An 8,567-nucleotide genomic window follows, 5' to 3' on the forward strand; every position below is an offset into this window, starting at 1 on the left:
AAAATGTATTAATATGCCCTTTAGCATCCATTTTAATGGCTAGCAAATTCAATTAAATTGCCACTAAAAGTCATCTTTAGCAGCAATTATAACGGCTACAATATCCTTAGTAGAGACATCACAATTTATCCTTTTATCGTCCATTTTTATAATCGATATGTCCTGTTAAATTTGCGCTAAATGTCACAAGCTATAATAGCAATAGTTTAGCCACCATTAATAATAGCTAATATATTGATTCAAACACGGTTCCAAATAACAAAACATACTAATATTAATTCATAAAAACATAATGTATCTCATAAAATTTTAACAAACAAAAGAAAGTACTAATCCAAAATATTAATATCACAATAACTTAAAAAAAACATATATTGTTTGAAGTAAATAACTAATGTCATTATATGACTAATTGCAACGAATAATAATCTTCAAGTAATATTTGCAACTCTTCATCATATTGAAATCTTTGAGCCGCTAAATTTTCAATCATAAGACTGTATAACCTGAAATTATAAAATAACTATGTCAATAGATGAAATATGTGAGCACTGTAGATATACGCATAAGCAAGCAAATCTTCTTCTACTAGAAATCACTAAATAAAAGAAGAATGCAAAACAGAGATTATCAGACCAATGTAGAAAGCAAAAACATATGAAATTTATGCAAGACTTGGCAATCAATCTAACAAATATAAGATATACAAAGCTAGCGTAGCTCCTAGATAAATTGAGTATTGAAAAGGGATCTATTACTTCAACTTAAAGCTGCATTAGAAGGGACTTGATTCTGAACAAGACTCAATAGCTTTTAATGATAGTAGTATAGAACTATGTATTTTTCTTCCCAGAACCACCTTAGTATTGTTTTGGCATCAATAAAATATTACTTATGAAAAGGAAGAACTACATTTTATTCCTTGTATACCCATTTCCTTTTTGTGTTCATTCCTGAAATTTCATGATTCAGTGGGAATCCTTAGGGGAATCCTCACGAAGCGGTCCAGGAACATATGCTAGAAAATTATCTCTTGGTGAGAGCGTAACTTCTGAATGCACTCCAGCTAAGAAGTTGCTGAATGGTTTAGGGTGGTCAACACCTCAATCACAAGGAAAAATAGGCTCCAAATTATTTTCTTTACTTCATTTTTTCGCTCTTTCCTACCTCTTCACAGTTACTTTTGCTTCTACTAAGGAAGCAACTGCCCTCCTAAAATGGAAAGCAACTCTCCAAAACCAAAGCAGTTCCTTATTAGTTTCATGGACACAAAGTTCTCAAGCATGCAAGGGTTGGTATGGAGTTGAATGCTTTAATGGCAGGGTAAGCAATGGATTTCACTTATGAAGAAGCTGTAGATCTTCTGCGAACCTCAATTTTTGTGCTGTCAAAACACTGCCCAAGCTAAAAGTTTTCCTAGAACATGTTTATTTGATATTTCAGAAGAGTTTAGAGTAAAGAGATCTCATAATGCAGCAAAACAAAACAAGAAAAGCCTCAACTCTTGTCTGTTTCATAAGGAATTTCTAAGGGAAAAGGATTTTGTGCATGAAAAAGGGTTATATTGTGAGGTCAAGAGTCACTTCAGTCTATCATTTATTGCAGTAGTTGAATTTACGTTACTATCCATGATGTCTTAACTAAACTACTGTAGTTATTTAAAAAAGATTTATCAGTTATTGAGAGCATCATTAACATCAACATCAGCAGCAGAATGTGGTGACAAAGAAAATGCTAGTCTTGACATATCTTATCACACTCTTCTATAGTTTTCACATATTGGTTCATAAAACTTTTTTAGAATAGAATTATTAAACTTATAATTTATAGAAGAACCATATATCATATATTTTAAAACTTTCAAAACTTACTACTCCTATTTGTTGACTCTCAAGATATATACTCTATTTTTACAACAACAACAACATACCTAGTAAAATCCTATTAGTGGGGTCTGGGGACGGTAGAATGTATGCACACCTTACCCCTACCCTGAAAGGGTAGAGAGGCGGTTTTCGGGAGACCGTAGACTCAACAGAAGAGACAATAAAATTAGAAAAGAAACGAAGGAAGAGATCTGTAACAATTTCCTGTTATTGACCACTGCTCCTGATCTTCAATAGCATGTTGTGTTGTTTTTAAGATTGACTGACTAATAACTATACAGAATAATACAAGTAAATTGGGTGCACGCCTTAAAATAGTAATACGATGTCTACTGAGAATGAAATCCTCCTTTCCTGATCATACAAATCTTGTTTCTAGTTATATGACATTTTTTTCTATCCAGGAAGTCTCAAAATGTTAGACGATCCATTAATAATATTATTCTACACAATTTTCACAACTTCAAAAAATTCAATTTGTTTAAATACTCAAAATTTTGAACTTTGATGTGATATTTTCTCTATCAAACTTACTTTTCAACCATACTTAATAATTTCTTCCTCTACCCCTAGCATCATACACATGTCAATTATTATATGAAACTCCCATTCTAGTCAAACACAGTCATATAATATGAAATTGAGGAGTACTACTAATATTCATGAGAGTTATTGACGACATTTAACTCATATTTCCCTTTCCTCTACCCTAATAATTTGCTTCTCAAATCAGGGTCTAGGAACAAGAATACAATGAATCCATCACGTTTGCCAGAAAACACATAGAAACCCCTTCTAAAAGTTATAATGTAGAGAACACCGATAGATGCATGTAGAGATATATTATGCGGGACTATGTAAAACAGAAGATAGATATTAAGTGCATAATCAGAGAATTAACAAACAACTAAACCCAGAACAACATACAGAAAGCACCAAATGATTAAACTAATGAGTAAAAGAGGAAATACCTCTTTTACTTCTCTATAATGCACAAGGACGATGTGCTCCATCGGTCTGTAAAAGCAAATCAAGAGCAGTAGCTATGTTAAATTCTACAAAGGAGCAAATCAATACTAAGAACACTGGATATCTTTTTAATATCTCCACCTTCAATCTTTTTCTCTAGAAAGTATAGGATTTCAACCATAAGAATGACCATTGTCTATATCTATGAAGTACAAGAATTGTTTTCAAAAGCCCTTGCACTAAAATATGAGCTAGAGAATATACTCCCTCCATTCTCTTTTACTTGCTTTTTGCCTTTTGCACAGCCCTAAAGAAAAACATTAACTTCCTCCTTTGTATTCTTCGATATCAATTTGTTACTATTCCTTTCAGCACATTAATCTCTCTCCTAATTTATTAGAGTAAGGATAAAGTTTTTAAAAAAAAGAATCAATTCTCTCCCGTTTTCCTGAAACAACAAATATTTTGAAACAAGCATTTTTAGTAAACGGGACAAGTAAAACGGAATGGATGAGTACTAAGCCCCACAAATGAAGGAGGATGTAATTATCTGAGGAAAACTCTAGCCTTCTAATAAGCCAATAGTACCACAACTTGGTCATGGAGTATTTACCTAGAGGAATTTTATTTATTTATTTGTTTTGGTAAGCCCCTACAGAACATTTCTCTCTTTGCTAGAGCCAAAACTTCCAAGGCATAATCAACCCCAAAAGAGATCTTGAAGAGTGAGGAAATTACTAAATATACAGTAGCACCTCATACTGTCGAATGTGCAACACAAGAAGTAGGAGTCTTGGAGTTACTTTTGGAACTGTGTTTGGTGTATTTACAGCAAGAGATAAGATCTTTTTTTCTTCAATGGCACAGAGACAACCATAAATGGTTTTATTTTGGAGGTACTTACGCTCCAACGGTCCAACCTAGGAAAGCCAGAGGAAAATCACTTGAATGCTCTAGACAAATAGAGCATCCACAAGGTGACAATATAGTGGTTCAGGCATGGGAGTAACAACTTGGAGATCACAAGTTCGAATTCCAGCTACAACACTTGGTGTGAGACATCTGCTCCACCAGGGGTGACCACGGCTATCTTGACAACCTGCACTAGTGGGCTGGATAGATTGTCTGGTGGATTAGTAGAGGTACACACAAGCTAAGCCGAACAAGATTGATCTTAAAGCAAAAAAATACAACAATGAAACGAAATACTGACAGTGACGTGGATTATACCTGGTCACTTAACTAATTGAAACATCACAATATGTAGTGTCGATAGAACTTAAAAGAGTAAAAAGGACATCTATCCATGTACATTCCACAAATGGTAATGATCCCTTGCAGGAAACTCTCTCAAAATCAAAGACTATGCTCGCTTAACCAAAACCAGATCCCCTTATTCTTTTACTAGGGGAAGGAAAAGGAGCCTACCGGGATGTAAACCTCCAATGACTTCAATATGTGAAGTTATCCACATAGACCTCCAGGCGGCTCCTTGTATCTATTTGATCGGAAATTACTACCATATTTCTGTGAAGATGGTCACCAGTGGAGAAAGGAGGATGGTAAAGCTGTGAAAGAACTACATGAAATATAGAAGGAAGCAATGATGTTCTTCAAAGTTACTATACCCATGGGGAGGACAACGAGAACTTTCAGAGGCGAAGTTATTGGATGCTTGAAGAGTGAGTCTCTCTATTATTCGGTATTCTGTTAACTTGTTCTGTGCTGTTGCATTGAGGTCGAAGACGTGTGCTAGGGGAAAATAGTTATTGCAGAAGTAGAGTATGTAGTTTGTCAAGTACTGATCAGTTTAATTTGTTAGTGTCATTTTATTTTCCTGGTGGTCTTCTGCATCTTTTTTCACGTTTATCAGTTATGTGAATATTCCTTTTATAACTCTTTTGTTCATTAAGAATTAATTTATCTAGTTCTAGTCTGAATATTCCTTTTTATAACTCTTTTGTTCATTAAGAATCAATTTATCTAGTTCTAGAGCTAAACGGAATATAAGTTAGTTTATATTATAAATAATTAACAGACACTATGATTGCGATGAATAGCTATAAATATGGCTATAACTGCGATGAATAACTATAAAAAAGACACTATAACAAGATTTCAACCTATTTTGCAAGCACTGCCAACGATCATCATTTGGGAGCTGTCGAAAAGACGAAATAGCTATAAATATGGCGATGTGGTGACTATCAGTAGAGTCATATACCAAGTTTCCACTACTTTACAATCTCTTGTTAAATTAAGGAAATCTAGCATGAAAAATATCCCCCACAAATGGCCAGATTTAAGTAAAAAATTGGAGATGTACACTCCAGCTTTGAAGGTGACTAAGGTGACATGGGAGTTTCCTAGCCCAGGGTGGATCAAAGTAAATATAGATGGAACATCTCGAGGAACCCAGGAAGAAGTTCCATAGGTTTTGTGTTGAGGGATGAAGAAGGAGATGCACATTATACAAGAGGGAAAGAAATACATGAGACAATAAACAATGAGGCAGAGGCATTGGCTATCTTGGAAGCCTTGATATTCTGTGTTGAACACCAATATGTCCAAGTGATGCTATAAATTGACTCGTTACTGTTGAAGAATGTACTGGAAGGACTATGGATTTCTCCTTGGAATATTGCTAATCATGTGGAGGAGATCAAGAAAGTAATGCAGAAGTGTACTGTTAATATATCGCATATATTGAGAGAGGGCAATAGTTTGGCAGACTATATTGCTAACTATGCTCTTTACTGGGGGATATTGAAGCAGAGGAATTTGCACAACTGCCCACACATGGTAAAAAAATTGTCAACAATGACAAGTTGCAATGCCATATTTGAGGGTGAGGGCTGCCAAGAACTAGGGATAATGGAGATAGAAAATAGAAGGAGGAGAGGAGATCATATTGAATATTGTGATCGAACCTTAGGGAGGAGATCATAGTATGTTGTTTTTTGACTAACATAGTGTTCTTTTTTGCAGGAAAAACTACTGTAAACATGCCTTACCATGTGACTAAACTTTTATGGGTGGTATCAGGACTATGTGCTCATTCCCATGAAGGGATGTCACTGGTAAGCATAAGCATGATAACATGGAGATGCACCGGTGTTCAAGGGAATGAAAGTGATTGCTAGACCTTCAAATTTCGAAGGGTTGTCATCAAGAAGTACTACCTAAACACCAGTCCCTATACTAAGCATGAGCTCCTCTAATGTGAAGGTACAAATAAGGAATAATTATTCTTGGATATACACGCGATGGCTGCCTAGTTTTTGGTACGTGACATGTTCATATTTATGGCATCTAAAAATGGGAACAATGAAGGTATTGGGAAGTCATTACCCAGTTCACTTTGTTCATACTACATCCCAAGAATGGTGCCACATAAATTTTACATAAAGATACTGCTGGGGAACACTCGATCTTCATGGCAAACAGGACGTGATCACCTATTCGACAATGATTGCGGACATTTTGGATACAACATGGGAGAAATTCGAGCTACATCTACAGTTAGGGACATCATACCTTCATGTATGATGTATCTGCTGAGACATCAAGATTACAAGCAGAAAATGTATACAAAAACTGGAGGCCAAGTACTACACCTACAACAAATGCTATGCTAATAACTGCTTGTGCGAGCGCCTACATGATACCTGCTCTGCTTCTATGCCTTTTCCTTCACTATATGCAGCAGGGTGGACACATTATGGGATAGATCATGATCTACATTATGCACGGAAGACAGAGTTACTGGGCAATGAGTTATACAGATTCTATCATGGCATGCTTAGTGCTAGTTTTTATTCAAGAACCTTACTACATTATTATATTTCTTTATCATTGGTTAATTAGTTCAGAATGTACTATTAGGATTGAGTATTCCTTGCTCAGTTCTGGTAATAGGGGCTATGTAATTACCTTAGCATATGTCTTTACATCTTGTAAGACTCTACACTACTTTTGCTTGTTTTGCTTTAGATATTCATAAAAACTAGCCCTAGGCACTTGCCTAGTGTATTATTTTAAAAAAAATTATCCATCTAAAGTTTCAGTTAAAGACTACTTAAACCAAACATGACAAGAAAGAAATAAAGTGTATACACTTAAAATTTTTAACGGAATATCCAACGCCTAAAAGGATATTTCGGCAGTGGACTGCCATACTTGTATTGTTAGGATGCATTGTTGGTATCCTATAATTTAGAGCTTAGCCATGTAGTGTATTTATCTAGAATGCTAAAATAACACCAGTTCTTGAGACTTATCGCTAGCACTTGGTCACTATATATGAAGCGTCTATACTAGAGACTCCACAGAATGAAAGGCAAGCATTTCATGGAGATATAAAATTGATCTAATATCTAATATCTGTAATACTCTTCCTGTGATTTCCTGAATTTAGGGATTAAAAAATTAATCCTCCTCCAATCTGTAGAAGAAATACTAGATTAAACATATTCTTGCAAATTATACTCATTTACACCTAAATTTGGGGATTCATGCATATTCCTCTTTCAAGCCAAAAACAAGAACAAACAGATTCTTACAAAGAATCATGTCCGCTGACCAAAATAATTCAGATGAGCAGGAAGGGCAGGGTTCAAGAAAGATTAAAAAAAGGCAAAAAATAGAGAGGCCACAACCCAGAATCTTATTTGCTTAGTTCCGCCTAGTAGTACCTTAGAAAAATACAGAGGAACCAATTCAAAGACAAGAAAACAGAAATTGTAAACACAAAAAAGGCAGCAAATATCACAGCCAACTATCAATCAGAGTAAACAACAAAAAAGCAGCAGACAAATAAACAACAATAGAGTAACAGAGGAAGAATCAATTCAATCAATCAACTATCAATCTAACAGAAGGCAGATATCACAAAAAACTTAGCAAACACAAAAAAGCTATACTTTCACAAATCCCAAAACACCATAGTTTGATATCAAAATTAGAAATTGGTACCTGGTAAGCAGAAATTTTTGCCGATAGACAAGAAATTAAAGGAGAAGAATTATTTCTGCAACAATCTTGAAACCTACACGAAAAGAGAAGTTGGAAACGGATGAGAAAGAGAAGATTGACAGCGACGATTGAGCATATTCGAGCAACATCAACCCAAAATCAATTGTAAATCGATTTCAAGAAACCTGCTGGGTAAGAACAGAAGTTACTTGGGGATGGTCGGAGACCGTGGCAGGGCGGACTAGCAGAGATTGTTGCAACATTATTGTTAAGCATGTAGGTTTTGCTACGGCGTGCCTCACCTTTAAATTGGCGACTGGCGTACGTCTTTAATTTTGAAGAGAATATGTTTTCCTGTTTTTTTCTAATCGGAGGGAATGTAATTTCTTGTCCAAAAAAATTGGAAGGAATTTTTTTGTATGAGGAAAAGTTAACATAATAAAAAAGTTAATTTCAATTAGTGCTTTTTAGCGGTAATTTTTTTATTATCGGTAAAAGAATATCTTTTACTGGCTATTGATCATGAGCTGCTAATATTTCAGCTTAAATAATTCATTAGCGATAATTACCTTATTACAGCTAAATAATTACCGCCAAAGACCTTTTTTGTAGTAATGGAGGTTCTGTGGCGCATTATGCGACCGCAGAATAGGTCTGCGGACCGCAGACTGGTCGTAGAGTGAAGCAGGAAATGCCAGTTCTGGAGGGCCAATGATGCGGACCGCAGAAGCATTATGC

The 8,567-nt window shown here is 35.2% G+C and overlaps 1 long non-coding RNA gene across 1 annotated transcript; it reads right to left on the reverse strand.

The window, feature by feature from the left end:
- Positions 1–256: 256 nt before the first annotated feature.
- Positions 257–8,167, reverse strand: LOC104233537 (uncharacterized). The gene is made up of 4 exons (XR_712664.1): positions 8,015–8,167; positions 7,830–7,902; positions 2,858–2,903; positions 257–506 (listed from the first exon to the last, which is right to left on the reverse strand). It is a non-coding gene; the product is annotated as an uncharacterized lncRNA (long non-coding RNA).
- Positions 8,168–8,567: the final 400 nt, after the last annotated feature.

The sequence above is a fragment of the Nicotiana sylvestris genome, chromosome 5, assembly GCF_000393655.2.
Source record: "Nicotiana sylvestris chromosome 5, ASM39365v2, whole genome shotgun sequence".
Classification (NCBI taxonomy): domain Eukaryota; kingdom Viridiplantae; phylum Streptophyta; class Magnoliopsida; order Solanales; family Solanaceae; genus Nicotiana; species Nicotiana sylvestris.